At 44.3% G+C, this 20,714-nt stretch overlaps 1 long non-coding RNA gene across 1 annotated transcript; it reads right to left on the minus strand.

Moving 5' to 3' along the window:
• Positions 1-9,954: 9,954 nt before the first annotated feature.
• LOC108352839 (uncharacterized) lies at positions 9,955-14,608 on the minus strand. Its single transcript, XR_001841235.2, has 2 exons — positions 14,286-14,608; positions 9,955-10,250 (listed from the first exon to the last, which is right to left on the minus strand). It is a non-coding gene; the product is annotated as an uncharacterized LOC108352839 (long non-coding RNA).
• Between the last annotated feature and the right edge of the window lie 6,106 nt (positions 14,609-20,714).

Raw genomic sequence — 20,714 nt, forward strand, 5'->3', positions numbered from 1 at the left:
CATGCAAAACTTGTGCCCCATCTCTGGGCCCACACCCGGGTGATCTGATTGTGGGGTTTGGCTCTATAAACACTACCCTGTCTGAGAGTCCTGTCTGTCTTGAGCCTGCTGTTTTGAACAAAGGACTCAGATGAACTGAGCTGTGTTGAGCAGCTCCTGGGTCTTTGGGGAACAGCGGAGAAAGCCTCTGCTCCAGTTTCCTTTCTCTGGTGCTGCCATCAACAGGAAGTGCAAAAGTAAACCCGGAGAAAGTTCAGTTTACTGTTCACTATCTTGGAAGTCAGGGCAGGAACCTGGAGGCAGGAACTGAGGCAGAAACCACAGAGGAGTGCTGCTTACTGGCCTGCTCAGCCTGCTTTCTAATAGAACCCTGGACCCCTGTGGTGACAGCATCCGCAGTGGTCCCTCCCCCATCAACAGCCAAGAGACCTCTTTACAGGCTTGCTCCGAGGGAAGCCAGACTGGTGTAATTTCCTAGCAAGGTGCCCTTGTTCAAGGTGACTTCTAGCTTGTGTCAGCTTGACAAAAACTAACCAGTGCAGCAGCCACCGCCGCCGCCTTCTTCTTCTTCTTCTTCTTCTTCTTCTTCTTCTTCTTCTTCTTCTTCTTCTTCTTCTTCTTCTTCTTCTTCTTCCTCCTCCTCCTCCTCTTCTTCCTCTTCCTCTTCCTCTTCCTCCTCCTCCTCTTCTTCCTCTTCCTCTTCCTCCTCCTCCTCTTCTTCCTCTTCCTCTTCCTCCTCCTCCTCCTCTTCCTCTTCCTCTTCCTCTTTTCTTCTTCTTCTTCTTCTTCTTCTTCTTCTTCTTCTTCTTCTTCTTCTTCTTCTTCTTCTTCTTCTTCTTCTTCTTCTTCTTCTTCTTCTTCTTCTTCTTCTTCTTCTTCATCTTCTTTGTTGTTGTTTTAATTGTTTCCCTCTATGCAGTGTATTCCAGGCTGGCTGGCCTCTGATCTTCCAGGATCTTCCAGTCTCCTGTCCCCACCTCTCAACTCTCTGTGAGAGATCCATTACAGCAAGCACTTTACCCACTGAGCCATCTCCGCAACCATCTCCAGGCTTCTTAGAATAAAAAAAAAAAAACCCCTGATTTTGGCAACTTTAAAAATGGTACAAGAAAAGCACATGATTCTAGGAGGAAACAATGCATATTATTTTGAGAAGAAAGGCTGGCTTGTTACACTGCATCTGTTGCAATGAAGTTATTTCTCCAGATAGCTGGCTTTAAGGCAAAAACAATTCAGACCCTTTCAAATTGCGGATTTAGTCTTTTGGAAAACTAAAGATTCACTGGGCACAAAGAAAATGATTTATTATATCAATTATAGCCTACTGGCATATGAAATGCTCGTTTTATGAGTAAACCCTGCCAAATGTCCGGTTATTTCAGCCACTGAAGTCTATCTTTATGGAAATCAATGTCTGCGCTCGTTGGTACCGCCCCCGGCCATACAGATGGGCTATTTGTCTCTCTGTTCCAGCCTGTAGACAGCTTGGTTTGATGTTTGAGTTGGATCTGAACCAACTAGCTTGTGATGGATGCGGGCGTCTACTCGATCCTCCTTCCTGCTCATCAGCATTCGAGTCTGCTCTAAGCACGCTCATGGGGCTGGTCCCTGAAAGCCTGGGCTTTCTCCTCACGGCCCTGGGCATTTTATGAACTACAATGTGAGCTCTCATAGTTCACTGCTTTCAAATATCTCCAAATGTCATTAGCGTAAATAATCTTTTCTCTCTTATTTATGAACGGATCGCAGAGTTAAAAAAAAATCAGAGGTTCTTTATGACGCAGTGTTTTTGTCATTTTCTGATAGGGAATGAATGAATGTACCCATTCTCTCGGGATGGGGTGAAGGGGTTTTTGGAAACATGTTTCTGAAATGATGTCATTCTACACTAACTTTCTCTTCATCTAAGGTCTGAACTCTTGTTTCTCCGCGTTTCAATTGTTTTTATAAAGCGCCCTCTTGTGGTTTGAGTGAGAATGGCCAAGGCTCAAATGTTGGAATACTTGATCTCTAGTTGGTGGTCGCAAATAACTTTATACTGGGCCTTGAGACGGCATCACTCGGATTCATTTGTTTCTTGCTTTTCTTAAAACAAACAAAGAAACAAACAAACAAGCAAGCAAGCAAACAAACAAACAAACAAACAAACTCATTTTAGATTTATGCCTGGGTGTGTTTTGCTTGCACCCATTATGTGCACCATGTTTGCAGTACCTAAAGATGCCAGAAGGGGGCGTGAGATCCTCTGCACCTGGAGTTACCGATGTCGGTGAACTTCCGGGTGGATGCTGGGAGCTGGACCTGGGTAGATCCTCGGCAGTTTTTTGAGTCCCATTTCTTTCTTTTCTTTTTTATCTAACAGATGTCTGTTGACCAACCGCCTGCCTGTGTAAGGGTCTACCAGGAGCCAGGCACAGGGCAGTCACATTTAAATGACCTATAGAGAACACACATTCGTTCTTCTTGGGGGTCACACCATGACCTCTTCGTGCCCCCCGTCCTAGTGGCACCATTGAGAAATATTTGCCAAGCCTTCACACAGTGCTAGGCACTGAGATACTGGTCGTTGTTTGAAGATACTGGTCATTGTTTGACTATGTAGATCCCACTAAGAGATCTGCCCACAGATCCAGATAGCTAGATAGCTAACTCTCATTGTTTGCAAATCTAATAAAGTTTAGTAAGATTTTAGGTTTCAAAGGGGCCTTGCCTTTGCTGTGGCTTAGCCTGGTTCCTCTGATAAAATGGTTGAATTTCTCAAAGTAAATGCAGAGCCAGGCTTCTGTGGACCTTTGTTTGGTTGGACTTAGCATGCTACACTCTGGCTTCTCAGCAGGTAATGGAGAACCCTCCTGCAGAGGGTTAAGCTACTCACCAGGCATATCTGGACTCCCTGGAGCAGTTTTAGCTCTTGCCCACCTAGGAGGCAAGTCCAGCCTCTTCCTTCTCCACAGTGTTTTGGCAGCCAGAGGTCTTTGCCTCTGTGTCCCTTGCCAAGTCAGCGTATTCCCTTTACAGTCTCTTTGTCTCACTGTAGCTCTCCTGGCTGGTGTGCCTGCTGATGTGGAGCCTCTGATGGAGAATCTGTCTTTCCTTCTCCACTCAACGGTTTAAGTTTCTCGGTGTCTTTCTGGATAAGCTTGATGTTTTTTCCCCTCTTGAATGTGCACACATTAAATCTATCACTTACAGGCAGTTAATATTGGGAAAGATCTATATCTATATCTATATATCATTTTCTGATAGGGAATGAATGAATGTACCCATTCTCTCAGGATGGGGTGAGGGGGTTTTTGGAAACATGATTCTGAAATGTCATTCTACACTTTCTCTTGATCTAAGGTCTGAACTCTTGCTTCTCCGCGTTTCAATTGTTTTTATAAAGCGCCCTCTTGTGGTTTGAGTGAGAATGGCTTATGAAACGTGGATGGTAAGACAGTAATATGGTTGGCTTATTATCCCTGGGTTGGTAGAGTGTCTGCCATGACTCCACACCCCCAGGGGAGAGCTGGAGGGGAGATGAAGGCTCAGGTGAGCTTATATCTGGTACCATGAGGTCCAAACAGGAAGTGTTGCAAACAGAATTGTTGCTGAGTTCTGGCATTTTGTTAAAATAGAAGACGGAAGAAACGGAGATTTGTCAAGGAATACAAAGGCTCATTTTCCTAGGTTGATGTCTGTGCCAGCCTCCTCTCACCCCTTCAAAAATGACCCAAACTGTCCTGGGAAGGAATAGCACCAAGAACTGAGGGATGGGGAGAAACCACGGAAGCAGATGCCACAATTAGGTCATATGGTGAAGGGCTGGAAGTCAGCGTTGGGATCAGACCAGTGCAAAGAATGTGAGTGCTGGGCTTTGGGGCTGGTTCTGTGGGGCTGGGCTATGGGGCTGGCTCTGTGGGGCTGGCTCTATGGTGCTGGGCTGTGGGGCTGGCTCTGTGGGGCTGGGCTGTGAGGCTGGACTGTGGGGCTGGACTGTGGGGCTGGGCTGTGGGGCTGGGCTGTGGGGCTGGACTGTGGGGCTGGACTGTGGGGCTGGACTGTGGGGCTGTGGGGCTGGACTGTGGGGCTGGGCTGTGGGGCTGGACTGTGGGGCTGTGGGGCTGGACTGTGGGTTTGGCTCTGTGGGGCTGGGCTGTGGGGCAGCTGCAGTTATCCTGAGCAGGGAAACTGGAGAACCAGGCTAAGCTACAAAGCCCTTTAGATGTTGAATCTTTTGTCTGTATTAGATTTACAATCAATGAGAATTTGGCTGTATGTAATCAGATCTCTTGGGGGGCTGCCTAATGCACACCACACCCTGCTATGGTACAGATAATGAGGAAATCGATCCGAGGGTGATTTTTATAGGAAAGGCTTTGTGGCTATAATTCATAGTCATTTCTTTTCGTGATAAAATGGAATACTTTGTTTACCATCTTGTTTTTATTCACACGGACAGCCTCAACGATGCTTATATTGATGTACATACGCATGGTGTATTAAATACATAGGGTTGGAGAAAGGATAGGGGAAAGACAGTTTAAGTTTTGCATCTTGCTATCAGTATACATTGCATTAGAAGGATGGATGTTGCTCTGTGGGATTAAACCCCAAGGGAACTTCACCATACCAGAATACCCATGGTTGCTTTAGGCTACAAAGCAGAGTTGATTCAGGGATTCGTGTCTCATCTAAATGTTTTATTTTTCCTAAAGCTAGGACTTCCTCTTCCTCTCCTCTTCTTTCCTAGCTGCCCTTAGTCTGCCAGGTAGGGAAGGACCATGGGCTGCTTCTCACACCTAACGATTCACCTCTCCCCAAAGTTCATAAGGGACTGGGACTTCATGCTCTTGCTGGGCCTATGTTTCAGGCTGAGGTGAGTCTGGCTATCCCAGAGTGTGGAAGCTCCCTGGCTAGTCCTTTTTACCTCTTCTCTTGTAATGTGCACATGCTCCTCACGCTTGACTGCTGCCCCTCCCCCTTGGTGTCTGGATTTCTGGACTCTGTTGGAATCTTTTTGCCATCTCACGTAAAACCTTAGTTGATCTCAAGGGTCTCTGCATGTCATCCCAGGCACAGATTCTTGAAGTCTGTTTATCTATCTACCATCCTTCTGTCTGTCTGTCCGCCTATCATCTATCTCTATCTATCTATCTATCTATCTATCTATCTATCTATCTATCTATCTATCTATCTATCTACAAGCTTTCTTTATCCATCCATCCATCCCTCCATCCATCCATTGGCATGCTCTCTTTATGTAGTCCAGGCTAGCCCCAGACTTGTGATCCCCCTGACCCATCTTCCTGGGTGCTGGGATCCTTGGTGTGTACCACTACGCTTGGTAACCATTTTACTTTTAAAATTACTGGATCTGGGGCTGGTGAGATGGCTCAATGGGTAAAGGCCCTTGCTGCCAAGCCTGACAGCCTGAGTTGAGTCCATGGGATCCACAAGTGGAGAAAGAGAACAACTACACAGTGGGTGGAGAGAACCGGGTTTGCCACATTATTCTCTTATGTGCACACAGATGCAAATAGAAGAGTAAAATCCTTGCTGGATCTTTAGTTTTGGAGAATAAGCTCCCACCACACACAATTTTATTTGTGTTTCTGGTGTCTAACTAGGAGATCAGAATGACCTACGAATGTATTTGTCCCCATAGTGCTCAGGGAGTGACGTCTGTGCTCCGGTGTAGAATTTGCCCACATTGTAAGGTCTTCAAAGGTCTTCATTTAATATACACATATACAAAGAAAATAAAACACTGCTAGACATGAGTTATGTGCCTGCCCCAGGATTTGGAGGTGGAGGCAGGAGGATTATTAGCTCACCACCAGCCTGGGTTGCATAGTGGGATTTGGATTAAAAAATAACAAAGAAAAATGTCAGGCCAAGGGGGAACTAAAAAAAAAATTAAGCTTTATTTTATTATGTGTATGGGTGTTTTGGCTACATGTACACCACGTGATATTCATGGAAGCCAGAGGATGATTTTGGATCCTCTGGAACTGAGTTACAAATGGTCACAAACCACTGTGTGGATGCTGGGAATTGAACCAGGGTCTTCTGGAAGAGTGCCAGTGATCTAAACCCCTGAGGCTGTTTCTAGCCTCCACTAAGGGAACTTTTGAATTACGTCTTTGGTTTTGTTAGCTTAAAAGGTCATACATAGTGCAACAGCAATAGTGTTGGGAAAAGCCTGTAGTCTGGTCTGTTTTGGTGACAGCTCTCTCTTAAACACCCAGTGATGAGAGTGGCCCCATCAGTTGTTCCTTCATGCACCTATAAACATGCTCATTTACTTCCGGTGCAGTGTACCGCTCACCTGAGGCGGGTGTGAGTACCAATCTGTGTATCACTTATTCGTGGCTGGTGTGTAAGCATCCCATCAGTGTACTGCTCACCCGAGGCTGATAGGCCAGACCCTATCAGGAAACCGCTCACCCGAGGCTGGTGGGCGAGCACCCATCAGCAAACCGCTTACCGGAGGCTGTCGGGCGAGCCTACATCATTGTACCGCTCACCCGAGGCTGTGTGTAAACATCTTTTTTTCTTTTTTTTTTTTTTGGTTCTTTTTTTTCTGAGCTGAGCTAAATCCCCAACCCCATGTGTGTAAACATCTTAAGACTTACAAGCTTTCATTGTTTCACTTTGTCTGTGGGCTAGGAATCTAGAAGATGCTTATCCCGTGACTGTGGCTCAAGTTTGCCTCTGTGGCTTCAGTTCAGAGGTGTCTGGTGAGGGCCGGAGTCTCCAGAGCCGCTATTGGGTGGTTAAGGACGCAGACAGGAAGCTCTGCTCGCTCTTTAGCCTCCCTCTGCAGGCTGCCTAGGATGCTGCTTTCTCCAGAGCAGGGATCCAAGACCAAGTCAACTTGTTCTCAGGGCAGAAGACTGATGTAATTTTTTGCCTCAGAGGTGAATGCTGTTGCACCTATTGAACTCAAATCATTAAAACAGATTATTAAAAACTTATACTCAGGGGCTAGAGAGATGGCTCAGTGGTTAAGAGCACTGACTGCTCTTTCAGAAGTCCTGAGTTCAATTCCCAGCAACCACATGGTGGCTCACAACCATCTGTAATGGGATCCGATGCCCTCTTCTGGTGTGTCTGAAGACAGCCACAGTATGTATGTGTATGTTAAATAAATCTTAACAATCCCTTATACACATTATGTGAGGAACTAAGTTTTTTCCCTGAGCGAAGGAAAGACGAAGAACCTGTGGTCATTCTTCCCGACCGACTACAAGTGACATGCTGCCTGCGGAAGGCAATTTGCTGTCCAGCTGTGCAACTTGAAGGAATATAAGTATTATCACAGACAAGTTGTAGACCTGTATGCTATACATAGATAAAGTAGTTCTGCCCTCCCACCAGGGAAAGCTTAGGCAATATTAACTCCACTTTAATTCGGGTGAGCAGAGAGGGAAGAGGAAATCTTGTATCTGTAGCTACATTACAAATGGTCGACAGCAGTGAGCTTGCCTATGCTTTAATGGGGAAGACAGACATCTCCACAGATGGTTCACCTTGTGGCTTCTTCAGATTCATGGTCAAATAACATGTGGTCACAGGTTTTCGTCACATACCTTGTTATTACAAATACTTCCCCTTCACTGGCCTCTGTTAATTTTGAGCAGTCCAAGGTATTTCAAATTGACTCTTCCCTAAGAAAAATGTATGAATTCTAAAGAGAAGATATATAATGATATAAAGTCCACAGTTAGAAATAGCCGGTTGTGGTGGTGCACACTGGTAGGATTTGCTGAAGGAGGCAGAGGCAGGAGGATCATGAATTTGAGGCCAGCCTGGGCTACATGTTTTGGACTGGAGAGATGGCTCAGCCGTTAAAGGCTAGGCTCACAACCAAAAATATAAGAAATAATTACCTATATACAGTATAGGTAATTATTTTAAAACTTTGATGGGCTGGCTAGTTTTATGTCAACTTGACATAGGCTAGAGTCATAGGGGAGAGGAGGGAACCCCGTTTGGAAAAAAAGATGCCTGTGTAACATTGGGCCATAGGCAAGACTGCAAAGCATTTTCTTAATTAGTGATTGAATGGACCAGCCCTTTGTGGGTGGGGCCATCCCAGGGCTGGTGATCCAGGGTTCCATAAGAAAGCAGTCTGAGCAAGCCATGAGGAGCAAGCCAGAAAGCAGCATCCCTGCATGGCCTGCCTCCAGGTTCCTGTCGTGTTTGAGTTCCTGTCCTGGCTTCCCTCCATGACAGACAGTGCCAGGAAAGCATAAGCCGTCTAAATCCTCTCCTCCCCACACTGCTTTTGGTCCTGGTGGCTCTTTAATCCCAGCAACAGAAACCCTGACTAAGACACCTGCCAGGCATAATCTCCACTTAAAAAGTCTAAAGGTTAATTTTTGTGTGCGTATAAAAGATTCATCATTATCTAATAAGTGTAGGCAGTAGTAAATCATTACAAAAGGTTGGAATAGTTCTAGGAAAAAAATTCTCTTGTCATACAGTATTCTAATAGGAATTAGGGTTCATCTAAATAACTGGGGGTGGAAGAAAGTTTACTTTAGCTTTCCCTAATATATCCATATTGACTGATTAGAATTGAGTATTCAACATCAATCAGAAGAATATTTTATTCCTAACAAATAAACCTGATCTGTGTATTGAGTAGAGTCAACCTGCAGGAAGCAATGTAGATAATTGGAAAATTTCCCAATTTATCCCAACAGGCAAAAAGCTGTTCAGTGTACAGATGCAGTTAGCGATGAAGCCAGCTCGAGACTTTCCACTGAGAGCCTTAGAACAAGCCCACTCTGCAGCTCATATCACGTTCTTGTGACTGGAACATGGCCTTCCTTCTGCAGATACTAACGGATCTGACTCAGTTTTCAATCTACCCATTGAGGTCTAAATTCCAGGGGTTTTGTGCTGAGATCACAGAGCCCTCGGTGTGATTGTTTTTCTCTTTGCAGTAATTTTTATTGTAGTAAAATATATATGTGGCACAGTGGGGTGGAAATTTCTGATTTCTATGGAAACTTGACTCTGTCATCTGATGTATGCTGAGGCAGACAGGTGAGAGAGGATGTTTTGCTGAAGCAGATAGAGGTGAGAGGATGTTTTGCTGAAGCAGATGGAGGTGAGAGGATGTTTTGCTGAAGCAGATGGAGGTGAGAGGATGTTTTGCTGAAGCAGATAGAGGTGAGAGGATGTTTTGCTGAAGCAGATAGAGGTGAGAGAGGATGTTTTGCTGAAGCAGATAAAGGTGAGAGGATTTTTGCTGAAGCAGATAGAGGTGAGAGGATGTTTTGCTGAAGCAGACACATGAAAGAACACATGATGTATAGAAAGAATATAAATATGACTCCACAGACATGGAAGGAGGTGCTGGCATTGCTCCGCCTTGCTCGCGTTTGCTAGTCTTCTCTGAGGCCACTCTGGGATTGATTCACTTTGTATCAGGTTGCTGATCTTCACTTGTGACTTTGTAGCGAGTAACTTGCCAAAGAACTGCTCAGGATATTCTGGCAGCGTCTTGCTACTTTTGTGGACTCAGGCTGATGGATGATGGAGCCTCACGGTTTCTTCTGGATCAAACTGCCCTTGCTGATTTGGGAGTGGTGATCGCTAACACCTAATGACACCTAAAGACAGCTCATGACAGATTAGAGCAGCCCAAAGAACTATTGCTAAACAGGTCCACAGCCCCGTCTTCTACTAACCCTTCTTTTTCACTGCCTCTGGTGGGTGGTGGGCTGGAAGGAAGGTTGACACATTTCAGAACCCTTCTTAAAGTGGGCTTTGAAAAATCTAAGTCTACAGCACGGAGTTACCATGTTACAGTTTAAAGTGACTATTTCGGAGACACTCTGTTCCCACTTGTGCACACTCAAGAATTTGTCTCTGCCACACAGAAATGTCACGCCCTTTGGGCCACAACTCCCATTCCTGCTCCAGGTGTTGCGTATGAATGACATCGCTAATATTTGTCATTTTAAATTGGTGGTTTATTAACCTAGCATCACTTTGCAGGGCAACGTCAAGGCTTCTTGACCTTGTGGCTCATGTGTTGGGATTTCCCTTGGAGAGATGATTTTCATAAAGTCTGAGTCCGCACTCACAGATTGGCGCCTTGCTCAGCCAGCATCACAGATGCTTCGTCCTGCAGCAGACGGGAATGCAGCCAGAGACTCACAGTCAGACGCTATGCAGAGAGAGACCTTGGAGCGCTCTGCTTTAATTGGGAGGTCTTCATCAAATTCCTCCAGTCAGTGCTGAGTGAACCCCTGAGAAGAGGGAGTGGAAAGACTAGAAGAGCCAGAGGGTATGGAGGATACTAGGAGAACAAGGCCCTCTACATCAACTGAGAAAGGTGCATCAGAGCTCACTGAGACTAAAATACCAAGCACAGGGCCAGCATTAGTCTACGCCAGTCCCCAGCAGATATATTATGGTTTTGTGGTTAGTGTTTTTATGGGATTCCTAAGTGTGGGTTCAAGTGGGTCTCTGATTCTTGTGCCTTCTCTTGGTCTCTTTTCCTTCTGCTGGTTTGCCTTGTCCAATTTCAATGTGACGGTTTTTGTTTCATATTATCATATTCTATTTTGTTTTAAAAAAAGAGAAGTGTCTTACTTCCCTGCTTAATCTTTAAACGATTCTCCCACAATATTATTAAAACATACTTAAAGTGTGTATCCACTAACTCTGTTGTATCTCCTTTTATTTTGTATTATAGTTAATTTTTTTACATGTGCATATGTGCGCACATGTGTGTATGTGCACACATATATGCCATGGCACATGGAGGCGAGAAGACAATTTGTAGGAGCTGGCTCCCTCCTTCATGTGTGGGTCCTAGGGGTTGAACTCAGGTCCCCAGACTTGGAGGCAGGCGCCTCTACCCACTGAGCCATCTTGTTGACCCCTTATTTTCTTACTTATGTGTCTTGTCTGATCCTATTGATGCAGAAGAAAAAGAATAAAGTTGATATCATAAAGCCTTAATAACAGAGTGCTTAGGAGACAAAGTCACACAGGGAGCATTTCCTTCAAAACAACCAGGCTTGTTAGAGATAAGTTGGAGTCAGGATGCTAGGATGTAACTGTTTGTTCATCAGGACTGATCCACCATTAGACAGCATTCCCGTGGCTAACGAGGTGGCCCTGACTTAAGATTCCCACACCCGAACCTTGCCTATCTAACTGGCAGCTCCAGGGGGCAGGACAGGGTCACAAACATCCATAAAATCCTAGTCTGGCTTTAAGTTCCCTGTTCTCTTATTAGGGTAAACATAATTCTGCCACGTGGATAGACAAGATGACCCTGAGGACCAACTCTTTGGAAAAGAGCAATGCTGGTGTGTTCTTGCTCTCACCCAGTCCCTCATCCCGCCTCTCTCCTGTTCTCTAACCACCATGCAGGGATGTCAAGTTGATGGTGGGTTCCAAGACTTGCCATGTCTGCCTAGAGTACTCTCTCTTCCTGGTCAGACTTTTCTCCTAGCCACATCCTTCTGCCTAGGCCCGTGAATAGACTTCTGTTTGTCTTGTATGTCTAGGAAACTCTAGCCTGATGTGGGGATGTGAGAGGAAGAATCTTGAAAAAACTGATGGGCAGGACGGTTGTTGCCGGGACCACATCTGCAGCTGTGAGACTGGAGTAGAGTTCTGTTGGGGTCTCATCCCATCTCTGCCACAAAGGTTATGGAGTCATCACACTCCCTTGTTAACAGCATCTAGATGTCTTTACTTTCAGTTTTGCTGCAGCACAAGATTTGGGGGCCCGGTCAATTTATATAAAGGGGAGAAGGGTGAAGAACAGAGGCAAGAGAATGCACAAGAATGGGGGTTGAGAAACAGGCAGGTGAGAACTGCACTTGGACCTGTGGGGACCAGTGAGTTTATTTTACAAGCAATTTACTGTTGATTTGACATGATCTCACTTCCTGTGGTGACAGAGGGAAGTGACGGGTGATGAGCCTGGTTTAAAATAATGACTTTTGGACATGTAAAGGCAGCTTAATTAGAACTTTTACACCCAAGGCGGCACCTAATCACCAGCGACGTTACTCGGCACAGCCGTATCTAATGGGAACAGCGAAAGGCATGAAGCCAGCACAGATGCTTGACCAAGACCCAGCCAAGCTGAGCCAAGGGATGCTGGATTTGATCTCCATGTGTTGCATGTTTGGGGGACAATATTCATACAACTTGGGGATATTGGGCTGATGGGAAATTTATTATGAATCATTAATGCCTTCTCCCAGGAGTACAGTTTCCAAACTTCCCCCAGGAAAGTCCTGAGTATACTACCACTCCCACTTCTAGAGAAATACCCTTCTCTGTCTCTACCTGAAGGCCATCCTTATGCCCTGGACATTGTGACTCAAAGACGCCAGAGATCTCCTCATGAGACCCTGAGTCCAAGATAATCTTGGAACATCTGCCCCTGGACTTACTGACTCAGGAACAAGATAAACAGAACAAGTAAACTTACAGAGTAAACAAGATTCAATGGGCTAGAGGAGGTGGGAGCAGATCAAACTAAAAGTCTCTTCCTACTATGTGCTTGGGTGGTTCCGTGGCATCTGAGATTGGGGGCTCCTATGGCGTGCCCCTCAAGGAAAGTATACAGCAACAAAGTTAGATTGGCAGGAGTTATCTCTGCCCTACACAGGGGTTTATGTTGATAGAGAAGGAATGCTATGGATAAGTGATAAAAGAATGAAGTATTAAGACTCCCCTCCTCTTAGAAAAGTTAGCTTGAGCAGGCCCACTGTCGTGATGCATGACCAAGGATCAAAAGAATACCAAGTTAGAAATATGAATAAATCCTACAAGGATAGAAACATTTTATTATGGCAGAAATTGTATAATCATTGCAGCATCTTCGTCCTGAAGATTTTTCTTATTTCTAATGACAATCAACACTATGACCATTAAGAGTTAATAATGCACTGCGATACTTGGCAGTCTGTCCAGGCTGGCTTGGAGAATTTCTTTCTGTCTGGCGCCCTTGGAAGTGCAAGATTCTTAAATGTCGGGTTATGGGGTCAGTGAGGGAAAATGATTGTGAAATGTAACTCTGTTCTGTCACAGTTTATGAATGATGACTAAATTTATGACCAAGAGGAAGTTCAAACACACGTCCTGGGATAAAAATGATATGTTCTATGTTTTTGAGCAACAGGACTCTATCCCTGTCTACTGAGTTCTGTATAAATAAAGAAGGGTGCTGGTTGCTAATCAGTCAGGCCGCAGGAGTCCTCTAACCACCATGCCTGAGTCACTCTTCCTTTGCCGAATTCTTATCTCCTCTGCCAGACCCGGCCATCACCAGGGCTGAGCCGGTCCCCGGCCATTACTCACTGCAGATAGCCAGACAGAACCCCATGGCACCTATTGGTCAATACATGAACAGAGAGTAAAAGCAGTGCTTTGCTTCACACATTTGAAAAGATTCCACCTTTGATTTACTCTGCAGCCAGGGAGGTTTTTTTCTTGTTTTTTTTTTCTTTTGTTTTGTGGTTTTTGGATTTTAACACCTAGAGACTTTTGTTAAAAACTGAATTTGGCCTTTAGCTGAGATCTACTGCATTTGTAGGTGAGCAGCCTTGGAGAGATAGACTTAGTACCACAGTTGAAATTTTAAAGTGTAAACATGGTGTAATAATTCTTAGCCTAATAAAATAAAACTTCGGTTATGCTAACTACGTGTATCTATCTTGCAATGAGTGTAGAAAAACATGCCCTTTAGACATGTAAAAAAATAGCTTAGTCAGGGTCCCTACTGCACCTGACAGCCAGAACTCAGTGACATCACACAGAACTGTTCCAGACACGGTCCTGTCTAGGATCCCATGACACATCTTCTCTGCACATCTGGAGAGACCCCACCTTGACCTGCCCTCCAGCTGGAGAGTCTCCCCCAGGACCAACAGACTTCTGTTAACCACTGGACCTGACCTTCAGCTGAAATTTGTCATACAAGTAGTAGCTTTGAGTAGCACAGGTAATCACTACATCTTAGCTAAAGTCAAATCCAGTTTTTAACAAATCTTCAATTTAAGGGTTAAAATCCTAAAAAAAACAAAAAACAAAAAAACAAAAAACAAAAAACAAACAAACCAAAACCGGAAAAAACCCTCCCCAGTTGCAGGGCAAATCAAGGTGCCCATGCGTCTTTTCAAATGTGCAAAGCACTGTTCTTAGCCTCTGTTTATATACTGTCCAGTAGGCACCATGGCTACAGGCCAAGGACTGTAGCGGGAACATTGTGTAATAACCTCAGTATCATAAAATATGGCCTTTATGGTACTAACCGTGTGCATTTATCCTCTTGTCACAGCAGGAAGGTTGCCTGTTGTCTGGTCTGCTGGAGTCTGTGGTTGGCTGTGATTCTGGGAGGCTGTTTGTCCCCTTCGGTCAGTGGCAGGTGCAAAGTGGCAGCCATTCACACTGAGGTCTCGGGATACGATGGCTTCTTCAACTCAGGGCAGCAGCAGTGCCATGGGGAGAGCACTGAGTGGGAGCCGCCTGCCTTGCCAGGCCCTTCAGTAGCTCTGGCCTATAGAAGAAAGAACCACCATCCTTGCCAAGGAGCTAATGGGCGATTGTAATCTAAAGAGAGCAGCGTTCTCTGTCTCTAAATTACACCCGACTCAGGGTAGGCTTCTAAAAATATCTATTTGGAAATAAATTTAGGCCACATACCAGTAAGAGTGGTTCTCCACTCTATTACATCTATGACCCCTTTGGAGGCCAAACAACCCTTTCACAGGAGTCGAATATCAGAAACACTGCATGTCAGACGTTTTCATTACAGCAAAATTACAGCTATGAAGTAGAAGTGAAAATAATTTTACAGTTGGGGTCACCACAAGCAAGGAGCTACATTAAAGGTTCATGCATGTATATGTTACACACATATTATATATGATACACATATGTATGTACCATGGTGTGTGCATTTTTCATGCTGTGTATCTTATTCTCATATATGGGAGCGAGCTGCAGACATTGCCTATACTTGAGTTCTCAGGATTCCGAGCATTCTCCTGCCTTGTCCCAATGTCCACAGAAAGGTCATGCGTGTTGTGGCATGCGGTAGAGTTTCATCCATTTCTCTGACTGAATAATAGTTCTGTGGACGACCACATTAAAATGGACCTGTGCATCTGCTGGTGGGAGATTGGGTTGTTTCCATTTTCGTTATTATGAATACAGCTGCCATGATTATCAGTGCTTAATGTCTGTCCAAGTCCTTGTGTGCAACTTTTCATGAACTATGTGCAAGTCAAAGAGGACAATGTCACTATGATTAATGTTATATCGATCACAATACTATTTTCCCTGGTGGTATATCACTTCATCTTTCTTTTAACAAGCTGCAAAAACCCACCCTTTTCACCCCCTGGTCCACATTTGTTTATTTGTGTTTGATTCTTTCCTATGTGGTGGGTACCCATCCTAGTTGTTACAAAGCAATGCTGTGGTCTCCAGGGGCTACTTCCCAAAAGCTGGGCCCGCCTGGCTGATTAGTGAGCATCAAAGTGAACTAGGACTTGAAATAACCTTACTTTTGCTTAAATTACAGACAAGCAAGACAAAACAAACAAACAAGACAAAAACAAGCAAGATGAAAGCCCAGTTGACCGGAATAGTCAATGAGTGTGAGGTGAGATGAGGACAGGTCCCCTGCCTTGAAAAAAAATAATTTTATAGCTGAATGGCTTCTTCATTTAGAGCCTTTGTTCTCCCAACAGACTCTTGTCTTTGACATTTTCTCAATGGAAAACAAATGCTTTGTATTTCAGTCTAGTGTTCTTCAATTCATTAATTGAAGTATTTTAAAACAAAAATTTAGTAATGTGCTTCAGCCTTTTCCTTTGCTGGTGATCAGTGACACTGAATAGTAATTATCCTTTGTGTTTATGGCTGTCCCTAAAACTTCTCTGCAGGAATGTCTATTGCAGGGCCTCGCCCATTCTTCAGTAGAGTTATTTAGGAGGAATCGAAGAGACTTGTTGTTGAAATATCATTCCATTAAAATGGGTAATTTTTAATATTCATTTCCCATTCTGGGCTGTCTTTTCATTTTGGATATAATCTTCTGGGGCACAAATGGCTTTCATTGCTGTTTGTTTGTTTGAGGCAGAGTTTCTTTGTGTAGCTCTGGCTGTCCTGGAAATTGCTCTATAGATCAGGCTGGCTTTGAACTCACAGAGATCCTCCTGTCTCTGCCTTTCACATTCTGGAATTACCAGTTCCCACAAACATTCTTAATTTAACAAAGCAGATTTTATCTATCTGTTCACTTATATCTTGATCTTTCGAGTATTACTTTAAGAGTGTAATATCCTGAGGTAAACCGAAACCAGAAATGTTCGCCCTTGGTTGGCGTGTGCAGTTAAACTCTTCTTTGCTCCCTGTGGATCACGCGTGTGCTAGGATGGGGAGAACAGGGAGGGGAAGCAAAGGTAGCCTGTAATTTCCTGCTTTTACAATTGTGCCATTGTTTCAATTGGCTATCCATGTAGCTGTGATAGTATGCTGGTTGCTTTTCAAAGTCCCTATAATAACATTCTCTCTCTCTCTCTCTCTCTCTCTCTCTCTCTCTCTCTCTCTCTCTCTCTCTCTCTGTGTGTGTGTGTGTGTGTGTGTGTGATTCAATATAGAGTCTCAGAATCTTTTATCCCATTCATTTATTCCTCCTAAAATTCCTGCTTCATGAAAGTCCGGGGACTCTAGGATCCACGTGGATGCCATCAACAGTGGAGCGGTGCCTTGTCTGGATGATGTGATGACAACTCTGGCCCTGTGTGAGAACTCAGCAGCCACACCAAAGGTAGCTGACCACTACAGTGAGCAGATGGCTCAGTGATTGAGGCTGTGTACCGACACGCTCCAGTCGCTGCCGGATGCACACACAGCTGGTGAGAAGAAAACCATTGGTGTCCGTATAAAGCACTCCTTCGAGTAAAAAAAGTACAAAAATCAGCAATTCCAGAAGAAGCTGGTGGTAATCTGTTTGCGTCATTAGCTGTCACGACTGTAGTGTTGATGAGCCTTTATTGGCCACATTTATTACTCAAGCATTCTGTATTTTCATGATGAATATAGTTACAAAAATACATAAAAGCCCTTCCCAAACTCCAGGTATTTTTTTCTTCTAATCTAGAAATGGGTCCTATGACTGGAAAAACCATTATAGACTTGTTCTTGGACTCTGTGAATATGTCTGGATTGCACTGCTAGCCAGAACACCTGCAGCTTGTCTCTGAACCAATTACATTTTTCTATACAAATTCCCTCATTGTTAGGAAACAAAGTTACTTTTACCAGAGTTTCATTGCCAGAGTCTCTCCCAGTGTTCCTTGTATCATTCATTATAACAGAATCACGGCTGTGAAGGCTGCAAGGCATCATGAGATGGAAGGATGCAGCCATTCTTAAACAGAGAGTCTTAGGGACCAGGGCAGCTGAGTCAGTGGCAAGAGCCATGTAGGAAAGGCTATGGCAAGCAAGTGAGTTTTCTGAAGATAGCCCACTATTTTGCATGGCAATGAATGCTCTCTGAGAGTCATGGTCCCCAGAGACTTCATTGTATACAGCCGAGCACAGACAGAGTTATTGCTGTATACAGATAAACAAGGAGGCAGGGTTACTGCATACAGATAAACAGGAGTTGGGGTTATTATAAATGGTTGGACATAGAGGGAGGTTTAGGACATCTAGGTAGGAGCACTCTCTGCAGGGGAGGCTTCTCCATGTGGTAAGCATCCAAGGGAGGGCAAGGTGCAAAGTCTCAGTGGGCATTTTCTGAACACATGATCAACAGCAGTCAGACCAGAGGAAAGCTTTCCTCCGGGGTCTGAGACTTTGGTCCTGGACATGGCTGGTTTGCTCCAACAATATGTATCCACTCAGGACTTCACACACTCAGGCCTCCCTTCGCTCGCAACAGTACATAGCATTAATGTTTTTTTTATGGTTGTTTGCACCCTCCACACATATGCAGGACTGAGGAAACATTTGGGAACTGGCTTTTTCCTTCCACTATGTGTGTGTGTGTGTGTGTGTGTGTGATTCAATATAGAGTCTCAGAATCTTTTATCCCATTCATTTATTTCTCCTAAAATTCCTGCTTCATGAAAGTCCGGGGACTTTCCTCCCCAGGCATAGAACTCAGGTTATCAGGCTTGGTGGCAAGTGACTCTACCCACTGAACTATCCTACCAACCCCCTATGTGGCACTTTTGTCTGGAGGCGAGTTTGATGTTTTTGCTGTATATTGGGAGAAATCAAGTGTTGAAGCTGAGATAAAGGGAGATGAGAAGACAGGCTTGCAGGAGCCAGCCTTCGTAGGCTCTTGCAGACACGATACGAATTTTATTCTAACCACAACAGGAAATAAAATTTTTGTGCAGGAATATTATTTGGTCTGGATTACTCTGTTGCTTGTAAATCTAACTGCATGCAGAAATGCGTCAAGGTATTTCCTGTCTATCCCATCTGTCTTTCAGATGTCTGTTGTATGAGTCTGAATTTGTGCCTGCCGGGAGACTGTTTCACGAATCTGTTTGTCCCTGCATCTGTCCCTGTGTATGCTCGTCTGATTCTGTCTGCGTGTCTCTGTTTCTGTTGTATGAAGTGTGTCTGTGTGATCGTGTCTGTCTCTAGCAAAGGACTTTGCTCTGTCTTTATTGAACAGCGTAGAAAGCAACACGTGAAGGAATGAAAAAGGTAAAGAAATCATTAACAGTTTTACAAGGGATCAGGTCACTGACTCCAACTGACCCAAATAACAAACACCACCGTTAATCAACCAGTGTCTGTAAGTGGATGCTTTCAACGTTTATGGTGGATTTTAGGACATCGCTTTCCACTTCTGTATTAGTTGTTTTCAACAAATAGATTACTCTGGATCAAGCACGGAAGAGTGAGTTAAGACTGCAGCTGTGCAGTAGCTTTGGCTGTGCAAGTTGATTCCATGGGAGAGCCAAGGCAAGTAAGGCTGGTTGTTACAATGTTGTCTTAAAGGCTCGGTACTGGCTAGTTTTATATCAACTTGACACAAAAGCCAAAGGAGGGAACTTTAATTAAAAACTCTCCCCAGAGGATTGGACTGTGACAAGCCTGTAGGGTATTTTCTTAATTAGTGATTGATGAGGGGAGAGCCCAATTCATTGTGGGTGGTGCCATCCTGAGCTGGTGGTACCTGTTGCCATAAAAGAGCAGGTTGAGGAAGCCATAGGGAGAAAGTCAGTAAGTGGCACCCCTCCATGCCCTCTGCATCAGCTCCTGCCTCCAGGTTCCCGCCCTGCTTGAGTTCCTGTCCTGACTTCTTCAGTGATGACTAGTGATGTGGAAGCACAAGCCAAATGAACACTTTCCTCCCCATTGGCTTTGGTCATATTGTTTCAACACAGTGTTAGAACCCCTAACTAAGATGGGCGGGTTAAACAGGCCGAGTACACAGTAGGACAGCAGTATTAAGTGACATCAGTGAGTGTTACTAACTCTGGCTGGGAGAGATGTTTTCAGAATATTGCGTCAACGTAGATGATGACAGTAGTGAGGCAGCGATGACACGGCAGTGACAAAATAAATTCCTGGAGATGGAAACGAGCAGCAGCAAATGCGGCTAAGGGGCGGCAGCAGTGGCGGAGGGGAGTGCCTGTGCACTGAGTAGACTAATATAGTCAGCAAACTATGGGAATCAGCACAGAGGTCCCCGAAAAATGGAAAACAAGGCTTTGGATAGCCAGCTGTGCTACTCTTTGGTACAAACCCCAAAGGCTTCTAAGTCATGGCACCACACAGACACCTTATTACCAGCTGGTTTGTGGAACCAGCCTATCTGTCTGTCTGTCTATCTAGGTATCTATCTAGGTTTCTATCTATCTATGTATTTATCTATTTCATTATATATTACATATATATTATATATTTATATAACATATATGCTAATATGTAAAAGATAATTTATATATGTATATACATGCATATATATGTAAAAGATAAGGGCCCTTCAACTTTTTCGCCCAACTGGACCTCCCACCTCCTCCTCCTCCTAGGTCTAGCCTGTCTGGGGCGCCAGCTCATGAAATGGTGCCACTTACATTCAGGATTGGTCTTTTCCCCTCACCCAGACCTGACCCAAACTCTAATTCTTACCTGATCACATGTTAGTGCTGTGTTTCATTTTCCAGGAACTTCCATTCTGGTTCCCATGGTAACTATCAATCTACAAACCGTCAGTTTACAAATCTTCCTTCCTCCCTTTCATTCGTTCATTCTTTCTTATTTGCTGCCCATCGTTAGCATTGGCTGGTTTTTCATTTAACGACCGCTGCTCTGACCCTAATCTAGATGCTCTTTTAATTTACATTCCCTCAATGGCTGAGAGCATTCTGTGGATTTCATATGTTTATCGCCCAATTGTAGTTTTTATTTTGAGTGCTATCATGTTCAACTAATTTGCCCAGTTGTCCAATATTTTGGATGTTTACTATTTTGAGGTCTTTATGTATTCTGGACGTTAATCCATGGCACGTGCATATGCATACCTTCTGTAGGTAGGTTTTCTCTTCACTTTAATAATAGTTTCATTTTCTGTGTTAATCTTACTAATGTGTGTGTGTGTGTGTGTGTGTGTGTGTGTGTGTGTGTGTGTGTGTGTTGCTGTTGGAACTTTTTCAAAGGTCTCGCATATTACTATATATGGAAATGATTATACCTCCCTTTAG

This window comes from Rattus norvegicus, chromosome 14 (genome assembly GCF_036323735.1).
Source record: "Rattus norvegicus strain BN/NHsdMcwi chromosome 14, GRCr8, whole genome shotgun sequence".
Classification (NCBI taxonomy): Eukaryota; Metazoa; Chordata; class Mammalia; order Rodentia; family Muridae; genus Rattus; species Rattus norvegicus.